The 20,750-nt window shown below is 43.4% G+C and overlaps 1 long non-coding RNA gene and 1 pseudogene across 5 annotated transcripts in view; one reads left to right on the forward strand and one right to left on the reverse strand.

The window, feature by feature from the left end:
• LOC309807316 overlaps positions 1-20,750 on the reverse strand; it is a 92,644-nt gene that overhangs the window by 15,211 nt on the left and 56,683 nt on the right. The window contains exon 3 of one of the 4 annotated variants that reach the window (XR_014294555.1): positions 5,176-5,738. The exons of the other annotated variants lie outside the window; for them this stretch is intronic. This is a non-coding gene — a long non-coding RNA (uncharacterized lncRNA). Of the gene's footprint in view, positions 1-5,175; positions 5,739-20,750 lie in introns of those variants that run through there. 4 annotated transcript variants of the gene reach the window in all.
• LOC309807580 (RWD domain-containing protein 4-like) lies at positions 10,619-11,353 on the forward strand (annotated as a pseudogene). Its single transcript has 2 exons — positions 10,619-10,873; positions 11,246-11,353. The product of its transcript is annotated as an RWD domain-containing protein 4-like (transcript).

Here is a 20,750-nt window from a genome sequence, read left to right on the forward strand (position 1 = left end):
ATGTCTCTTTTCACCCCGCCATCTTTTTTATCTTTTTCTCCTGTGTTTCCTGAAGGTTAAAAAGTAGATCCTGACAATTGACATGATTCAGGTATGATTTTTTTTAGCACATCTGCTTTGTAGGTGATGGTGTGTTCTTACATCAAGTAGCATGTAGTATCTGTTTTGGGGTTTTATTTTTTCCTCTTTTTTTTTTGTGATGACTATGCCCTAGATTCATTATTTTATTAAGGGTTTGAAAGATGTGATACTCGGATTCTATCATTCCTTCTTCACTTACCAGCTGGAATACGTCTGTAGACCTGGCAGGCTGAGTGCAAAAGAACTCAACATGTCCGGTAGCATTAGTGTTATTAGCATTTTATTAGTTTTTTAGTTTTGTTCATTTTCATTAAAATTTGTATTGAATAAATACTATGTAAAAGATTTGCTTTTACAGTTGCATTGGAGTTTAAACTGAGTTTAAATTTGAACATATTTAGATTATCAGCACTGAGTACCTCAATGATTTTTTTCCTTTAAAAGGGGTTCATACATCATTCAAGTTCAAGAGACACTGGTATAAGGCTATAGTGTTACATTTTTTCAATTTACCTAAACTGTGAGCTTTTCTAAGCCAGAGACTGTTTCTTGGTTTTGTTTGTTTGTATTCTAGCATGTGAAAGGAAACAGTGGTTCAATGACTGTTATTATGAGGAATTCCCTGTAGCCTCTACTTTGGTCCTTTTGTTGACAGACATCAGTATCCAGTCTGTGAAGTGGTCATCCCAGCCCTGCTCACACAGCTCCAGATGTGGAGCATTCTTCATAATTCTGATTGTTAGAAAGTTGTTCCTCATCCCAAACTGAAACCTGCCCTCAACAGTGTCATAATTCTGCCCTCCTGCAAGTCCTCCTCTGAGAGGTCTTCCCTCGCCACACCGTGCATCCCCCTCAGGTGGCAGTGGCCCCTATGATGTAGTTACTTATTTCCATGTCTGACCCCGTCCAGACTGTGAGCTCCCCAGGCAGGGACTATAGCTGTATCACCCATGGCCCTCTCAGGACCAGCCCAGGGCCTCACACAGAGGTGCCCAGAAATGGCCTGTTGAGTCAGCAAATGAATCCTATCCTAGGAGCAGGCTCTTCTTCAAGTTAAACTTTCCTGATTCTTCTGTTCTTCATAAAATGTGGCTTCCAGACTCTGCCCCCACTGCCCTCATCTCAACAGGTTCCAATTGGCTAACATGGCCTTAACCTGTATTGCTTGAAGATAACATGCCTGGTGTGGTCCAGCCAGTGTTGGGGAAGCTAGTGAAATAGTCTTGTTCAGGCTTCAGAGGCAACAATAGGCCTTTGACTAAAAAAGACGCTGGAAGAGCTACATGCCGAATTGCTAGACTACATGCAGGTCAGCAGAAACGGTGCTAGCAAATCTTGGGAATCTGGCCAGTTCTCGGGGATCAGCGAACATTCTGAGACTTACAACTAAAGTATCAAAGCATTTGCAATAACAGCCAGAGCTGCACATCTTCACGCAAGCTGATGATCATCAGTTTGCAGCTTGGCGTTAAAAGCAGGACTCCTTTGGGCGGCACTCTGCAATCTCACCCGTGGGGTGAACACACCGCCTGGGACCTTCCCAATTGGGACTCCAGATTGCTGTGCAAGGGACTTCCCAGCTGCTGCTTGGATCTGGAAGTAGGTGTCGGCCCAATTCGGTGATGTATGCTCTGTTATATACTCTGTTGATATTCTTATTCCTTTCCTTTTAATGGTTGTATATTGAAATTAAGTTAAATCACCTTCTATTAAAGATTTGATTGAAGCTGTTTATTTGTGTGAGACGAGTGGTTATTTTGCCAGCGAATCCAATGAACCTTAAAACCCAAAGCAGACTTTTGGCAAAACAGCCAGTGCAAGGTGTGTCAGCCTGTGCTGGGCCCTGGGAACACAGAGATGGGTCAGACTTGGTCCCTGTCTTCAGGGAGCTCACAGCTTGGTGGAGGAGACACACCAGTAAAAACTGTTCACAGTAACCTGTTATAAGTACCATGAGAGAAGTCTGTATAGGTACTATGGGAACACAGAAGTGACTATTCTTAAAAGGGAAGAGGGGGCTTCCCTGGTAGCGCAGTGGTTGAGAGTCCGCCTGCCGGTGCGGGGAACACGGGTTCGTGCCCCAGTCCGGGAGGATCCCGCGTGCCGCGGAGCGGTTGGGCCCGTGAGCCATGGCCGCTGAGCCTGCGCGTCCGGAGCCTGTGCTCCGCAACGGGAGAGGCCACAGCAGTGAGAGGCCCGCGTACCAAAAAAAAAAAAAAAAAGGGAAGAGGGGCAGAAAAGGCTCAAGTGACTTCTAAGTTGTAAGAAAGAGAAAACCTGGCTCAAACGCAATGAAAAGCAGTATCTTAGATCTCGTAACTAAGAAGTCTGGGGATAGACTTTAGGCACAGATTGATCCAGGAGCAGGCAACATCTCAGAGTGAGTTAGCCAGCCCCAGGAGGAAGGGTGTTCCAGGCAGAGAGAGCAGCATAGGCGAAGGCCTGGAGGTGAAAGAGAGCAGGTGGGTACTGGAAGCACAGCAGATTGTCCTCCTACCCCTTTCTAGGGCGAACAGCCTGGGCTCACAGCCTCCTCCCACATTCCTTACTTCTCCTGCTCCTCCCTACCACCCCTTGCCTGGAGCAGCCTGAAAATGAATGCGGAGGACCTCACCCATCTGACTGACTTGCCACTGCCTCTGCTTGAGCCTCCCATTTGCCCCTCTGTATGCTCACCACCCTTCTCCACCCACCATGGGACTCCTTGCTCTTGAGCTTCCATCTGGGTTGGTACAAAAAGAGTCAGCAGTAGAAGACCATAGGGTGGGAGGGGAGGGAGTGGAGGGAAAGGAAGGGATTCATTTCCCAGCTCTGTCTCTGCTAGGTCAGCATGGGTTGGTTGCAGTCTCTACATGAAGTCACAGTCCCAGCCTGGCTGCCCTCCTTGGGCTCCAATAAACCCATCCCACCCTTGCCCTCCAAGCCTGGCAATGCTTTCCCTCCTCACTGTTGCTAGCCAGACATGCTGCACCATTCCTTGTCAGTTTCCTAAACTCTCCTTCATGCTCTCTTCGAAGTATCTAGTTTCAGGGTGCCATCTGTTTCCTGCCAGAACCCTGACTGATATGGCCCTGATTTGCAGTCAGAGGCTGGACTGGGGACATGCTATGCCTTGTGAGATGCTGGGTGCCTTCAAGGAGTTTTTGTTGTTCAGCTCAGCTCAGCTGAATTCCACCACACTCACCCCTCTCCAGCCCAAGCCACGTGGGCCCAGGGCTGTTCTAAGCACTTTACAGGCATTATTTAATCATCACAGCAAATAACAAACCCACAAAGTTGTATTGCTGACTGTATTCTGAGAAGAGGAAACCGGCTCAGATGAAGATTTGCCCAAGTTCATATGGTTAGTTAGAGGCAGATCCATGATTTGAACTCAAGTCTGGACTCCAAAGGCTGTACATTAAACAGCACTCCTGTTGACTCCCACTCTGCCCTCCACACAGGAAGGTGAAAGGACCAAAGGAGACAATGAGTGTGAAAGTGCTTTTGAGACCCTGAAGAGCCAACACACCAGGTTGGCCTGAGAGCTGTGGTGTGTCCTGTTGCTCCCCAGGGTCAGGCTGAGTCTTTGACAGGCACTCAAGAAGGTCAGGGCTGGCAGAGGCCCCAGAGATCAGACAGCCTCACCCCTTCCTGTGCTAAGGGAGAAACAGCCCCAGAGAAGATAAGTGGTTCCCCCAAGGTCCTACACTTGCAGTAGGAGCCAGAATTAGAATTTAGAATGTCTTCAGACACCCCATAAATATATCAGGGAGAAGGATGTAGCACTCCCCTTAGAAGTTTAGAAGAGAGAGAAGGGGTGGGGATCAGGATGGGGGAAGCTGATGATTTCTGGACTACAGAATTTCAGACGTGAGGGATGCAAGGGATTTCAGAGCCCATCTAGAAGGCTCCTCTGATAGCCACTCTGACAAGGAAGCTCTACTTGCTCACCCAAGATAAGAAGCCCATTCCCATCAGAGGCAGCCTGTCCCACACTCCCAGTGAGCAGAGATCTGGATCCTGTGACTCTCCCATCCCCAAGCCCGCTTGGTCCCAGGTCTTCTCTCTAGGACTCCACAGAACATGCCTGCTCCCTCTGCCCAGGTATGTGAGCCGTGCTCATGGCACACTTACTCCCCTCTTCTCATTTCTCATTTCTGCTCAACTGTGAATCTCCTATCTGCCCAAATCATATCTGTTTTCCAAGGCCTACTATAGAGGATACTTGTTGCTTCAGCCTGTATAGCCATTTAGACTACCTCTGATAGTAGCATCCAGATTTTCCTTAGGGAATCACCCCCGACCAGTTTTATGTGTGTGTATTTGTTTGTTTGTTTCTTTTCATTGAAGTATAATTGGCATGTAACATTATATTAGTTTCAGGTATACAACATAATGATTTGATATTTGTATACATTGTGGAATGATGACCACAATAAGTCTAGTTAACATCCATCCCCTTACACTGTTACAAAATTTTTTTTCTTGTGATGAGAATTTTTAAGATTTATTCTTTTTTGTTTTTTGAAGGGAGGTTTCAGTTATTCAGTGTTTCCAGTTTTTCAATAAGGGATACAGATGGGAAAGTCAGGGCCTCTTCCCACAGAGTTTACAATCTGGGGAGAGAACAAGAGAGATACCACATAACAGAGGCAAATAATTCTAGGAGATAAATGTCCCTCAATGTGTTTTTCAAAATACAAGTTCTTACACAAACGTGTAACTAAATACTGACTCCATGGTGCTTCAGTTATATCTGAAAGGGCTTTGAGAAAATAAGAAGTCCTGTTACTGGATAAAACTAGTGGTCCATCTCGCCTTTCCAGCAGCACCAAAGGAAGATGTAGGGAGAGCAGAGGTTAACTGTCAAGATAGCTTTTAATTTGTAAATTTATCCAAAGTTTGAAAATATCATGGGGATTCTTAGGAATCCCACTAGTCAGTGAATGGCCTACCTATATGTCCACTACATCTACAGACTACACACACACACACTCAGATGATTCTCAGAATAGGGGTATATGAGAAGTTAATTCTCATGCCTGGCTTTGTGGTTCTTCACCTTTCCCTCTCATATCTTCAATCACCTGTGTCACAGGACACATATAAGTAGTTGGGAAGTGTTAAACTCTAACAGTAAAGCAAAATCAGAGTTAAAGGCAAATGTTTAATGAATCACGTTCAAACACAAGCTAGTCAATGAAGAACTTTAGGTTCAAAGGGCCAGATATTCTGCATTCCCAAGAAATCGCCATCAGCTTCTCATTCTGGTTAAATATTTTCACCTTGCATTTTGCGGCCACAAAATTAGTGGTACATTTTTGAGTGTTGATCTATCACTCAAAGATTCAAATTAGGGGACTGAAAGAAAACATTTTGTATCTGTGTATTTTAAAAAATCTGTCAATGAACAAGGAGCCAGGTGTCAGTTTCCTATGGGGGGAATGTTCTCATGGAGGTACTGTAAGGGTAAGTCAGTCCGCTTCATTTCTTGTTTTTTAACATTCTGTGGTGCCGCCATTGTCCTGTTCAGGTTCAGGAAGCTCATTCAGTGGTATTGCAACATCCTCATAAGGCAGCTTGTCTTCTCACCAAGCATCATCAATCAAATCCAAGATCCTTCCATCTCTCTGTACCTCACTGTCCATTCTCCTGCAGCTTTAATCTTGCCAGATCTGCAAGCCAAAAAGGTTATTTCCTAAACATGAAGACTGAGGAGATGATGTAATCCAGCAGTAGGGTTCTCCAGGGTTTTTAGCCTGGATGTGTCTTTTGGCATGATATCACCCTGGGAAAGACTCATCTCATCTGTTTATTTATAAGATCATAGTCCCTCCTAGCTGATTTTCCCGGTCACACACAGATGCCACCTTTTTGTAGAGTTTTCTCAGATCACTCCAGCTTCAGCACATATTCTGCCCTTGATCGGTTCCTTCTTGTCCTTATGATCCACTGAACAAGTTAGGTCGACTTTGTGACTGATTGCTCAGGCATTATTGTTTCCAATTGCTGTGTGTAAATTTTGTATCAATGACTCAGCATATCTTTCCCCAATGTGGCCTCAATCTTTTCCCACCTGTCCCTCTTCCGGACACCTCTAACCCTGTCATACTTTCCAACCTTTGCACTTAAAGGTCTCTTTGCCCCATCACTAACACCTACTTTTCCTTCCAAACTCAGAGTTGGACGTCAGCTCATCGGGGTCATTATCCCATTTCCAGAGTTAGGCGTTAAGCTGCCTTCACTCTTCAGGGGTTGGCAGAGTGGAAAGCATAGGGCGGGCAGTGACCAGGACACCTCCACCATCCCAAGCACTTTGCCACACTCGCCAGAATAAGCCATTACCACTTTCCTGAACAAAATTTTTCTTACACGCGTGACTATCCCAGTGCTTCTAATGCTCTATCTTGTTCCTTTTTTCCCAGCTAACCCTCAGTCAATCTAAAAACTTGGCTCCCAGGTCGCCTCCTGCAGGAACTTTCTCTAAGCGCCCGGAAGAACGCGGTCCCCGCCCCTCCGCGGGCGCCATAGTTCCCTGGGCACAGTGAATGGTCCCCATCGGGAGCTTGTTGCATTGCTCGCCACAGGGTCTTCCCAGACAGGTGGTGCCTACGTTCCCCGGGGCAGGGCAGTTTTATCCATCTCTGTTTTAGAGCTCTGTAAATGTGTAGTTACATTAGCAAAGCTAGAACGCCTCCGCCTCCACCCCCCTGCTAAAAGTGACCCTCGCAGGCCACCACCATTGGTACAGGCGTGGGAGGCCACTCCACAGCCCAAGATTTATTCTTTTAGCAACTCTCAAACATGCAATCCAGTATTACTAACTATAGTCACCATGCTGTACATTACATCCTCATGGCTTATTTCATTCATTCATTCATTTATGGCCGTGCCCCACAGCTCCTGGCATCTTAGTTCCCCGACCAAGGATCAAACCCGGGCCCACAGCAGGGAAAGCACAGAGTCCGGGAATTCCTGGCTTATTTATTTTATAACTGGAAGTTTGTACCTTTTGCCCCCTCCACCCATTTCCCCCACCCAAGTGTATGTGGTTTGAATAGAGATGACACACCCCCTACCAGCTTCTGTGACTGGGATAGGCACTGGGTCCGTTTCAGGACAATAAGAGTCTGACCCAAGACTTCTGTCAGGAGGGTTGTGGGGGAAAGAAGCTCTTTCTACCAGTTTCATTCATAGAATAGAGTGTATGCATGGAATTCAGGCAGTCATTTTGTTACCGCAACATGGGATTCTGCCTGAGCATGGAGCATCAGTGAGAAAAGCAGAGACAGCTTCCTGAAGACATCATCTGGGCTCCTGGATCCAGCCATACCTGAAGCTAGATATGTCAGGATTTTATAATTTTATGAGCTGAGAAATTCCCTTTTCTACTTAAGTCAGTTTGAGCTGGGTTTTCGTAAGATTCCTGATTGATACATCCCTCATCTCTGCAAACCCTAGTCCACACTGAACCCACATTCTTCTGCATTCCCATAGCCCTTATTGTTTAAACCATAAGATTCAAAAGTCCATATTTATACAACCATGAACACACATGCCCTTATTAATTTTTTTTCCCCATGTTGTGCTGCTTGCGTGATCTTAGTTCCCCGACTAGGGATTGAACCTGTGCCCTCGGCAGTGAAAGCATGGCATCCTAACCACTGGACCACCAGGGAGTTCCCAATAGCTATTCTTTATGGAACACTTGCTATGTGCCAGGTATCAGGTGAAGCACTTTAAATACAATATCTTACTTTAATCCATACAACCATAAGATGTAGTTGTTTTTAATCCCCATTCTACATAAGGAAACTAAGACTCAGTGAGGTTAAGTTCTCACAGCTGATAATTGCAGGGCTAGGATTCAAACCCAGCTCGGTTGGACCCCAGAAGGTGTGTTCTTGAGCACTCTTCCACCTTGCTGCCCAGGACACAGCATGTGTGAGGGTGAGGAAGAAGAGGCCACTGAGATTTTCAGTCTCCTGACACCACACCTTGCTGCACGTCTTCCAGTGCTCTTTTCACTGCTCTTTGCTGCCTGCAGGGGCAGGAGAATGGTTAAGCTCAGAACAAGAAGACAAACGTTCTGTGGGCTAAACTGACAGGCCAAGAGGAGACAAGATTGCAGAAGCACAGACACAGGCTCCTGATGAGTAATGGAATAAAATTACTTGATGTGATCATTAAACTTCCTCTGTGATTCATGCTCTATTTTCCTTGGTAACCCAGGCTTCTGAGACTGTTGACGACAGACATCATCCATGCTCGTCCTACCTCCCAACGCTTCTCCCCCACCTACTAGACAGACATTGAGTTACATCCTGGGTATTCTATGGCGAAAAAGATACACCTGGCCTGTCTTCTTGTAGCGCTTACAGTCTAATGGGAAAGGCAGACCCCAAATCAATATACAGATAAATAGAAGACTGGGTTGGGGTTGAGTCCTATGAAGAAAACAAACAGGGAATTGGATGGATGATGGTTGCATTTACCAGGAGACAGAAAACTGAAGGGAGCAGGGAAGGAAGTCACGAGTTCCAGCCACAACATGTTAACCAAACAGAGATGTCAAGTAGGTAGTTAGATATAGAAGTCTAGTGCTCAGAGGAGAGAGGTCTGGCCGAGGGGTTGAAAGAACATCAGGCTCTCTCAGGTTCTATCTCTTCTTGGAAGCTTTCCCTGATAATGTAATTCCTAGTGACCTTTCCTTTCATTACCTTTATTCATTCATTCATTTATTCAACAAATTCTCAGTAAGGTCTACTCTGTGCAGACTTAGTGCCGGCTTAGTGCCCTTAAGGAGCACTAAGGTGTGGAATCAACAAATAAAGTAGACAATTATAACACAGAATGGTAAGTGCTGTGTTCAAGGGAAGTGTAAGGGGCTGTAGGAGAATGGCCTTCTGCATCAGCCAGGTCCAGCGGGAAGCAGATGGCCACGTTACATCAGTAATTTGAGGAGGCTCTATTCAAAGAGGTGGGCAGGGAGTAGGGAAACCACAAGGGGTTGTGAAGTACCCTGGATCTTGAAACATTTGGGCACCATTACCTCTCCAGGCCTGAAGGGGAGAGGAAAGGGGGTGGTTACAGGAATCCACAGAAGAAGAGAGGTCTGAGATAGGGCTGACAGACAGGAGCTGTGAGCTTCAGTTGAGGGATGCAGCAAGAACAACAGTAGCAAAATATATATATATTTTAAAGTTAAGTAGATCAGATTGGAAAACAAGGCAGGGAAGGGCTTTAAGGGAGGGCAGGAGAAGGGAGGGATTAGGATTTGTAAATAGGATGATCAGGAAAGGCCTCACAAAAAAGGTGGCATTTAAGCAAAACTTGAAGGAGGTGTATCTCTAGATGAGTTTTCCCCAGACTCCTTCAGTTGGCCCACTTCACTCCAGCATCCCCCATCTCAAGGTCCAGGGCCTTGTCCCCAACCTCTCTGGATTAGAGAGTTCCCTGAAGGTCCTTCTCAGACTACGGTTTCCCCAGGAGAGGAGTTCTGTTTCATCCTTCCTTTTCTCATCTAATAACACTAGAAGCTACCATTTATTAAGCATGTGCATCACACTCTTGGCATGTTACACACATTGGGCCATCTAAGCCTCATAGCAAGACTGCAAGGCACAGCTGGGGAAAATTAGGCAGTTCGGCCCACTTTCCATTGGCCCCTTGGCCAGCTGCCTTCCCTAACAGGGTTCCTGCCCCATCTTCACTCCAGAGAAGGGGAAATGGAAGATAGGCCTTAAGTTTTTGAAGGACTGAAAAAGGGAACAAAGATTAGGAGTGTACTTGATGTCTCCATTGTGCACAAGGACCAAAGGGTAGAAGTCAATAGGAGGCAGTATTTATCAAAATGTGAGGACATCCTAACAATCAGAGCCTCAGATGCCTTGGTGGCAATGAGCTCCTTTTCACTAGAGGTATGCAAGAGAAGCTGATGAATCTGTTGTCAAAAATGAAATATAGGGCTTCCCTGGTGGCGCAGTGGTTGAGAGTCTGCCTGCCAATGCAGGGGACACGGGTTCGTGCCCCGGTCCAGGAAGATCCCACATGCCACGGAGCGGCTGGGCCCGTGAGCCATGGCCGCTGAGCCTGCGCGTCCGGAGCCTGTGCTCCGCAATGGGAGAGGCCACAGCAGTGAGAGGCCCGCGTACCGCAAAAAAAAAAAAAAAAAAAAAAAAAATGAAATATAGGCCAGCCCCTAGCCAGCAGTTTCATGCTGCCCAAGGGCCAGGGGCACGTGCATGACTCTCCTCTGCCCTGTGAAGGGTGTGCCTCCCACCACTATGGGCCTCGGAGCCACTGCCCTCATTTTCTCTTGCTGTCTTGAATGCAGTCCAAGGGAGGTGCCTTGCAACCAGTGCACTGAGCGCCAAGAAGGACCAGGAGATTGAACTGGAGGCACCACATTCTACTTATGAAGGAGATGAAAAGTTTCCAGGAATTAAGTCCAGCTTCATTTCAGTATAAGATAGGAGAAAATGGTGATCCCAAAGCCTTCTTCATAGAGATTTCCTGGACAGAAACATATCCTCAAACACCTCCAGTCATATCTATGAACGCATCTTTTAGCACCATATCATCAGCTGTAAAGCAGAGCATATCAGCCAAGTTACAGGAAGCAGTGGAAGGACCGCCATGACCCACATGTTGTTTGAATATGCGAAGGACAATAAACAGCAGTTCATGGAGAATCACCATCTCTCTTAATTCTACGACATCCACAAGAAATATCATCTTGTTTGAAATTCCTAATACAGCCCCGTCAAGTGAGAAAAAAAGACAAAAAAGACAACTTTCAAAAGCCCACAAGGAACTATATCCAATCTCCTGGGATAAACCATATGGAAAAAAATATTTTAAAAAAGAATGTATATATGTGTATAACTGAGTCACTTCGCTGTACAGCAGAAATTAGCACAACATTGTAAATCAACTATACTTCAATTTAAAAAAATAGAGAATTAGGGGACTTCCCTGGTGGTCCAGTGGCTAGGGCTCTGGGCTCCCAATGCAGGGCGCCCGGGTTTGATCCCTGGTCGGGGAACTAGATCCCACATGCATGCTGCAACTAAGAGTTCACAAGCCACAGTGAAGATCCCGTGTGCCACAACTAAGACCCAGTGCAACCAAATAAATAAATATTTTTTAAAATAGAGAATTAAAAAAAAAAAAAGCCCAGAAGCATAAGTTGGTAGATAAAGCAGATCACAAAGGAGAGCTTCCTCGAGGATGGAACTGGGTTGATGTGGTGAAGTTAAGTAAAACTGGCTTTAAAGATGATGAATAGCACTTGGAATTTGAGACATGGGAAGAGCATCTTTTAAAAAATAAACTGGGTTCAAAATCTTTTATTACTCTTTTCTGGTATTGAAGTGGCTTTTTATAAAACAGATTTTTTTGATATATTTCTTACATAAAAATGTTTTAAGCTGAAAGTGCATGAGGAGATCTGGTTGTATTAAATTATTTTCACAAACTTACCTTAATAAAAGGTGAAAATGTTACTGATTAGTATACTTTATGAAGCCAATTGAGTTCTGTAAATGGACAAATATGGGGAATAATAATCAACGTTAACTCATATGATCTTATTCTAGTTGGCGTAATTTTTTTTTTTTTTTTTGCGGTACGCGGGCCTCTCACTGTTGTGGCCTCTCCTGCTGTGGAGCACAGGCTCCGGGCGCGCAGGCTCAGCAGCCATGGCTCACGGGCCCAGCCGCTCTGCGGCATGTGGGATCTTCCCGGACCGGATGTGTCCCCTGCATTGGCAGGCAGACTCTCAACCACTGCGCCACCAGGGAAGCCCCCGGTGTAATTTTTTTAAAGGAATATGAAGCCCTTCTCAAACTCTCATCCCAGTGGGGCAGAACACTGAGTGAACAATTAGTCCACAGCATGATCCATATCAATAGGCTTCTCATCTTAGTGAAGTCTTCATCTCTTCTTTCTCTTAATTACTGAAGCATAAATTGCTTCAGAGATTTAAATACTAGTATTTGAATTTTATACATAATATTGTTTGTAGTTACTTTTTACTTTTCAAGGGTGAACTGCTTATTTTTAATAAACGAATATCTGTTTATACTTTTCTCTTGGTTTGGGTCACAATGTTCAATTATAAGAGCTTTCAATGGAACATTGAACAGGAGAATATAAAAACAAATCTGCCAAATACATTAGAGAGCATTTGAATAGAAGTGCTGGTTTCTATTTAAAACATTTCTCTTTGCTGTATATACCAAAATAGATGGGAGTAAAGGATGCCTTAATATTTAATTTTTGTATTGTCAGAGACAATGGTTTAAAGAAATTCCTATTTATGTATTTTTAGTTGTTTGTAACTGAGGTCTTCTAAATGGTTTAATATAAAACCACAATGCTAGTCTTGCTTCTTTTCAAGTATCCAAATGTATTTCTCAGCATCTTTAAAATAATAGACTTAGAAGTCTTTCAACTGCTGAACTGTAGTACATGCTTATTTTTTTTTTAATCATTAACAGAGGAAACTATTGGTGTAGTTTTACCAGGAAGTTATTGATCTGTATGTGTGATTCACAGTGATTCTGTATGTGCTCCCCAGCTAAAAGAACACATAGGATGGACTTACCTGGTGGCGCAGTGGTTAGGAATCCGCCTGCCAATGCAGGGGACATGGGCTCGAGCCCTGGTCTGGGAAGATCCCACATGCTGCGGAGCAACTAAGCCGTGTGCCACAATTACTAAGCCTGAACTCTAAAGCCCGTGAGCCACAACTACTGAAGCCTGCGCACTGCAACTACTGAAGCCTGCATGCCTAGAGCCCGTGCTCTGCAACAAGAGAAGCCACCACAATGAGAGGCCCGCACACCGCAACGAAGACCCAACGCAGCCAAAAATAAAAACAAAAACAAAAAAACCCCACATAGGACTACTGCAGTGGTATCTGGAAGGGTTCATTGTTGGTTCCTCAAGTCACAGTTATGCAGCTTGGGTCTGAGTTTTTAAAGAATAGCTAACTTTTAAAGAAGTTTCCTTAGCAAAAGAGCAGTTGAGTTGTGACCATGGTTTTTACTGGGCTAACCTGGCTTCAGTTAAATCATTTGAATTGTGAAGTAAGTATAATTATGGTGAAGAAGTTCAGCCTCATTTTCAAATGCTGAATCACATTTTATTTCTTGAATTAATATGATATAAACATTAAAATTCAGGACCATTGGAATATGTTGATTTGTTTGCTTGTGTTTTTAAAGAAATTGAAACTGCTACATTTGCTACTGGAAGAAAATGGTTTGTTTTGCTCTGAAGATTCTGTAATTGTTCAGGCTTATCATGGTTCATAGATTACAAAAACTAATGCTAGCTAAATGCCAATTAACTATTTTTACTCTTTTTATATGAAATGTACAAATTTCGGAGGTGGGGTGATGGTGGCAGTGGTGCCTCTTACTACCTTATTAAAACAGTTGAACTGACTTCCGGGTAAGATGGCGGAAGAGTAAGACGCGGAGATCACCTTCCTCCCCACGGATACACCAGAAATACAGCTACACGTGGAACAACTCCTACAGAACACCTACTGAACGCTGGCAGAAGACCCCAGACCTCCCAAAAGGCAAGAAACTCCCCACATACCTGGGTAGGGCAAAGCGGAGAGATCCGCACACAGAGGATCGGTGCCGAGCGGCACTCACCAGCCCGAAAGGCTTGTCTGCTCGCCCGCCGGGGCGTGCAGCGCTGGAAGCTGAGGCTCGGGCTTCGGTCAGAGCGCAGGGAGAGGACTGGGGCTGGCGGCGAGAACTCAGCCTGAAGGGGGCTAATGTGCCACAGCTAGCCGGGAGGGAGTCCGGGAAAACTCTGGAGCTGCCGAAGAGGCAAGAGACTTTTTCTTCCCTCTTGGTTTCCTGGTGCGCTAGGAGAGGGGATTAAGAGCGCTGCTTAAAGGGGCTCCACGGACGGGCGCGAGTCGCGACTGAAAGCGCGGAGCCCAGTGACAGGCGTGGGACGCTGGGCCTGCTGCTGCCGCCGCCAAGAAGCCTGTGTGCGAGCGCAGGTCACTGCCCACACCGCCCTTCCGGGAGCCTGTGCAGCCCGCCACTGCCGGGGTCCCGGGATCCAGGGGCGGCTTCCCTGGGAGAACGCACGGCGCGCCTCGGGCTGGTGCAACGTCACGCCGACCTCTGCCGCTGCAGGCTTGCCCCGCACTCCGCGCCCCTCCCTCCCTCCCGGCCTGAGTGAGCCAGAGTCCCCGAAGAGGCTGCTCCTTTAACCCTGTCCTATCTGAGCGAAGAGCAGACGCCCTCCGGCGACCTACACGCAGAGGCGGGGCCAAATCCAAAGCTGAGACCCAGGAGCTGTGAGAACAAAGAAGAGAAAGGGAAACCTCTCCCAGCAGCCTCAGAAGCAGCGGATTAAAGCTCCACAATCAACTTGATGTACCCTGCATCTGCGGAATACATGAATAGACAACACATCATCCCAAATTGAGGAGCCAGGAGTCAGTGCTGTGCCTCTGAGGTGGGAGAGCCAACTTCAGGACACTGGTCCACAAGAGACCTCCCAGCTCCACATAATATCAAACGGCGAAAATCCTCCAGAGATCTCCATCTCAACACCAGCACCCAGCTTCACTCAACGACCAGCAGGCTACAGTGCTGGACACCCTGAGCCAAACAACTAGCAAGACAGGAACACAACGCCACCCATTAGCAGAGAGGTGGCCTAAAATCATAAAAAGTCCACAGACACCCCAAAACACACCACCAGACGTGGACCTGCCCACCAGAAAGACAAGATCCAGCCTCATCCACCAGAACACAGGCACTAGTCCCCTCCACCAGGAAGCCTACACAACCCACTAAACCAACCTTAGCCACTGGGGACAGACACCAAAAACAACAGGAACTACGAACCTGCAGCCTGCAAAAAGGAGACCCCAAACACAGTAACATAAGCAAAATGAGAAGACAGAAAAACACACAGCAGGAGAAGGAGCAAGATAAAAACCCACCAGACCTAACAAATGAAGAGGTAATAGGCAGTCTACCTGAAAAAGAATTCAGAATAATGATGGTAAAGATGATCCAAGATTCTATTTCCCAGATCCAAAATCTTGGAAATAGAATAGACAAAATGCAAGAAACAGTTAACAAGGACCTAGAAGAACTAAAGATGAATCAAGCATCGATTAAAAACACAATACATGAAATAAAAAATACTCTAGATGGGATCAATAGCAGAATAACTGAGGCAGAAGAACGGATAAGTGAGGTGGAAGATAAAATAGTGGAAATAACTGCTGCAGAGCAAAATAAACAAAAAAGAATGAAAAGAACAGAGGACAGTCTCAGAGACCTCTGGGACAACATTAAACGCACCAACATTCGAATTATAGGGGTTCCAGAAGAAGAAGAGAAAAAGAAAGGGACTGAGAAAATATTTGAAGAGATTATAGTTGAAAACTTCCCTAATATGGGAAAGGAAATAGTTAATCAAGTCCAGGAGGCACAGAGAGTCCCATACAGAATAAATCCAAGGAGAAATACGCCAAGACACATATTAATCAAACTGTCAAAAATTAAACACAAAGAAATCATATTAAAAGCAGCAAGGCAAAAACAACAAATAACACACAAGGGAATCCCCATCAGGATAACAGCTGATCTCTCAGCAGAAACTCTACAAGCCAGAAGGGAGTGGCAGGACATACTTAAAGTGATGAAGGAGAAAAACCTGCAACCAAGATTACTCTACCCAGCAAGGATCTCATTCAGATTTGATGGAGAAATTAAAACGTTTACAGACAAGCAAAAGCTGAGAGAGTTCAGCACCACCAAACCAGCTTTACAACAAATGCTAAAGGAACTTCTCTAGGCAAGAAACACAACAGAAGTAAAAGACCTACAATAATGAACCCAAAACAATTAAGAAAATGGGAATAGGAACATACATATCGATAATTACCTTAAATGTAAATGGACTAAATGCTCCCACCAAAAGACACAGAGTGGCTGAATGGATACAAAAACAAGACCCATCTATATGCTGTCTACAAGAGACCCACTTCAGACCTAGAGACACATACAGACTGAAAGTAAGGGGATGGAAAAAGATATTCCATGCAAATGGAAACCAAAAGAAAGCTGGAGTAGCAATTCTCATATCAGACAAAATAGACTTTAAAATAAGGACTACTAGAAGAGACAAAGAAGGACACTACATAATGATCAAGGGATCGATCCAAGAAGAAGATATAACAATTGTAAATATTTATGCACCAAACATAGGAGCACCTCAATACATAAGGCAAATACTAACAGCCATAAAAGGAGAAATCGACAGTAACACAATCATAGTAGGGGACTTTAACACCCCACTTTCACCAATGGACAGATCATCCAAAATGAAAATAAATAAGGAAACACAAGCTTTAAATGATACATTAAACAAGATGGACTTAATTGATATTTATAGGACATTCCATCCAAAAACAACAGAATACACATTTTTCTCAAGTGCTCATGGAACATTCTCCAGGATAGATCATATCTTGGGTCACAAATCAAGCCTTGGTAAATTTAAGAAAATTGAAATTGTATCAAGTATCTTTTCTGACCACAATGCTATGAGACTAGATATCAATTACAGGAAAAGAGCTGTAAAAAATACAAACACATGGAGGCTAAACAATACACTACTTAATAACGAAGTGATCACTGAAGAAATCAAAGAGGAAATTAAAAAATACCTAGAAACAAATGACAATGGAGACACGACGACCCAAAACCTATGGGATGCAGCAAAAGCAGTTCTAAGAGGGAAGTTTATAGCAATACAATCCCACCTTAAGAAACAGGAAACATCTCGAATAAACAACCTAACCTTGCACCTAAAGCAATTAGAGAAAGAAGAACAAAAACATCCCAAAGTTAGCAGAAGGAAAGAAATCATAAAAATCAGATCAGAAATAAATGAAAAAGAAATGAAGGAAACGATTGCAAAGATCAATAAAACTAAAAGCTGGTTCTTTGAGAAGATAAACAAAATTGATAAACCATTAGCCAGACTCATCAAGAAAAAAAGGGAGAAGACTCAAATCAATAGAATTAGAAATGAAAAAGGAGAAGTAACAACTGACACTACAGAAATACAAAAGATCATGAGAGATTACTATAAGCAACTCTATGCCAATAAAATGGACAACCTGGAAGAAATGGACAAATTCTTAGAAATGCACAACCTGCCAAGACTGAATCAGGAAGAAATAGAAAATATGAACAGACCAATCACAAGCACTGAAATTGAAACTGTGATAAAAAATCTTCCAACAAACAAAAGCCCAGGACCAGATGGCTTCACAGGCGAATTCTATCAAGCATTTAGAGAAGAGCTAACACCTATCCTTCTCAAACTCTTCCAAAATATAGCAGAGGGAGGAACACTCCCAAACTCATTCTACGAGGCCACCATCACCTTGATACCAAAACCAGGCAAGGATGTCACAAAGAAAGAAAACTACAGGCCAATATCACTGATGAACATAGATGCAAAAATCCTCAACAAAATACTAGCAAACAGAATCCAACAGCACATTAAAAGGATCATACACCATGATCAAGTGGGGTTTATTCCAGGAATGCAAGGATTCTTCAATATACGCAAATCAATCAACGTGATACACCATATTAACAAATTGAAGGAGAAAAACCATATGATCATCTCAATAGATGCAGAGAAAGCTTTCGACAAAATTCAACACCCATTTATGATAAAAACCCTGCAGAAAGTAGGCATAGAGGGAACTTTCCTCAACATAATAAAGGCCATATATGACAAACCCACAGCCAGCATCGTCCTCAATGGTGAAAAACTGAAACCATTTCCACTAAGATCAGGAACTAGACAAGGTTGCCCACTTTCACCACTCTTATTCAACCTAGTTTTGGAAGTTTTAGCCACAGCAATCAGAGAAGAAAAGGAAATAAAAGGAATCCAAATTGGAAAAGAAGAAGTAAAGCTGTCACTGTTTGCAGATGACATGATACTATACATAGAGAATCCTAAAGATGCTACCAGAAAACTACTAGAGTTAATCAATGAATTTGGTAAAGTTGCAGGATACAAAATTAATGCACAGAAATCTCTGGCATTCCTATATACTGATGATGAAAAATCTGAAAGTGAAATCAAGGAAACACTCCCATTTACCATTGCAACAAAAAGAATAAAATATCTAGGAATAAACCTACCTAAGGAGACAAAAGACCTGTATGCAGAAAATTATAAGACACTGATGAAAGAAATTAAAGATGATACAAATAGATGGAGAGATGTACCATGTTCTTGGATTGGAAGAATCAACATTGTGAAAATGACTCTACTACCCAAAGCAATCTACAGGTTCAATGCAATCCCTATCAAACTACCACTGGCATTTTTCACAGAACTAGAACAAAAAATTTCACAATTTGTATGGAAACACAAAAGACCCTGAATAGCCAAAGCAATCTTGAGAACGAAAAATGGAGCTGGAGGAATCAGGCTCCCTGACTTCAGACTATACTACAAAGCTACAGTCATCAAGACAGTATGGTACTGGCACAAAAACAGAAAGATAGATCAATGGAACAGGATAGAAAGCCCAGAGTTAAACCCACGGACATATGGTCACCTTATCTTTGATAAAGGAGGCAGGAATGTACAGTGGAGAAAGGACAGTCTCTTCAATAAGTGGTGCTGGGAAAACTGGATAGGGACATGTAAAAGTATGAGATTAGATCACTCCCTAACACCATACACAAAAATAAGCTCAAAATGGATTAAAGACCTAAATGTAAGGCCAGACACTATCAAACTCTTAGAGGAAAACATAGGCAGAACACTCTATGACATAAATCACAGCAAGATCCTTTTTGACCCACCTCCTAGAGAAATGGAAATAAAGACAAAAATAAACACATGGGACCTAATGAAACTTAAAAGCTTTTGCACAGCAAAGGAAACCATAAACAAGACCAAAAGACAACCCTCAGAATGGGAGAAAATATTTGCAAATGAAGCAACTGACAAAGGATTAATCTCCAAAATTTATAAGCAGCTCATGCAGCTCAATAACAAAAAAACAAACAACCCAATCCAAAAATGGGCAGAAGACCTAAATAGACATTTCTCCACAGAAGATATACAGACTGCCAACAAACACATGAAAGGATGCTCAACATCTTTACTCATTAGAGAAATGCAAATCAAAACTACAATGAGATATCATCTCACACCAGTCAGAATGGCCATCATCAAAAAATCTAGAAACAATAAATGCTGGAGAGGGTGTGGAAAAAAGGGAACACTCTTGCACTGCTGGTGGGAATGTGAATTGGTACAGCCGCTATGGAGAACGGTATGGAGGTTCCTTAAAAAACTACAAATAGAACTACCATATGACCCAGCAATCCCACTACTGGGCATATACCCTGAGAAAACCATAATTCAAAAAGAGACATGTACCAAAATGTTCATAGCAGCCCTATTTACAATAGCCCGGAGATGGAAACAACCTAAGTGTCCATCATCGGATGAATGGATAAAGAAGATGTGGCACATATATACAATGGAATATTACTCAGCCATAAAAAGAAATGAAATTGAGCTATTTGTAATGAGGTGGATAGACCTAGAGTCTGTCATACAGAGTGAAGTAAGTCAGAAAGAGAAAGACAAATACTGTATGCTAACACATATATATGGAATTTAAGAAAAAAAAAATGTCATGAAGAACATAGGGGTAAGACAGGAATAAAGACACAGACCTACTAGAGAATGGACTTGAGGATATGGGGAGGGGGAAGGGTAAGCTGTGACAAAGTGAAAGAGCGGCATGGACATATATACACTACCAAACGTGAGGTAGATAGCTAGTGGGAAGCAGCCGCATAGCACAGGGAGATCAGCTCGGTACTTTGTGACCGCCTGGAGGGGTGGGATAGGGAGGGTGGGAGGGAGACGCAAAAGGGAGGGGATATGGAAACATATGTATATGTATAACTGATTAAATTTGTTATAAAGCAAAAAAATAAAATAAAATAAATTAAAAAAAATAAAAAAAAAAAAAAAAAAAAAAAAAAAACAAAACAGTTGAACATGCTCATCAATATTGCCATCATCATTTTCTAAGTTTGTTTACTTAAAATTGTATGGAATGACACAATTAATAAGCAATAAAGCCTCTATTACACACACACAAAGAAATATAGGGAATTCTTGGGTAAGGGATTTGACTAGATAACTCTAAGAGTCCTTCCAACTTAGGTTCTATCACTAAATGATTCTAGAACTCTAACGTGGTATGATTCTACGACTGTGATTCCAAAATTTTATTAGGACAAGAGACAATCCCTAACTTCAGAGAACTCACAATCTAGTAGATGAGGTGGACAAATAGTGACTTTTCATAACTGTAATAAACAGTCCTATAGATTAGATGCAAGGCTTGGCAGGATGTGGGAAGGAATGCTTACTGAGCCATGGCTGTTTCCTCAAGGCTGGTCTCAAGAACCACTTGCATCACAATCTCTCCAGCAGCTTTTTTTTTTTTTTTTTAAATGCTAATTTCTGGGCTCTAGTCCAGATCTCCTGAATCAGAACCTCTGGAGTGGAACCCAAAAGTCTACTTCACTTAAAATAAAGGCCAAGGTGATTCTTAGGTGGACTGT

Source organism: Mesoplodon mirus (assembly GCF_964341445.2).
Source record: "Mesoplodon mirus genome assembly, chromosome: 7".
NCBI lineage: Eukaryota > Metazoa > Chordata > Mammalia > Artiodactyla > Ziphiidae > Mesoplodon > Mesoplodon mirus.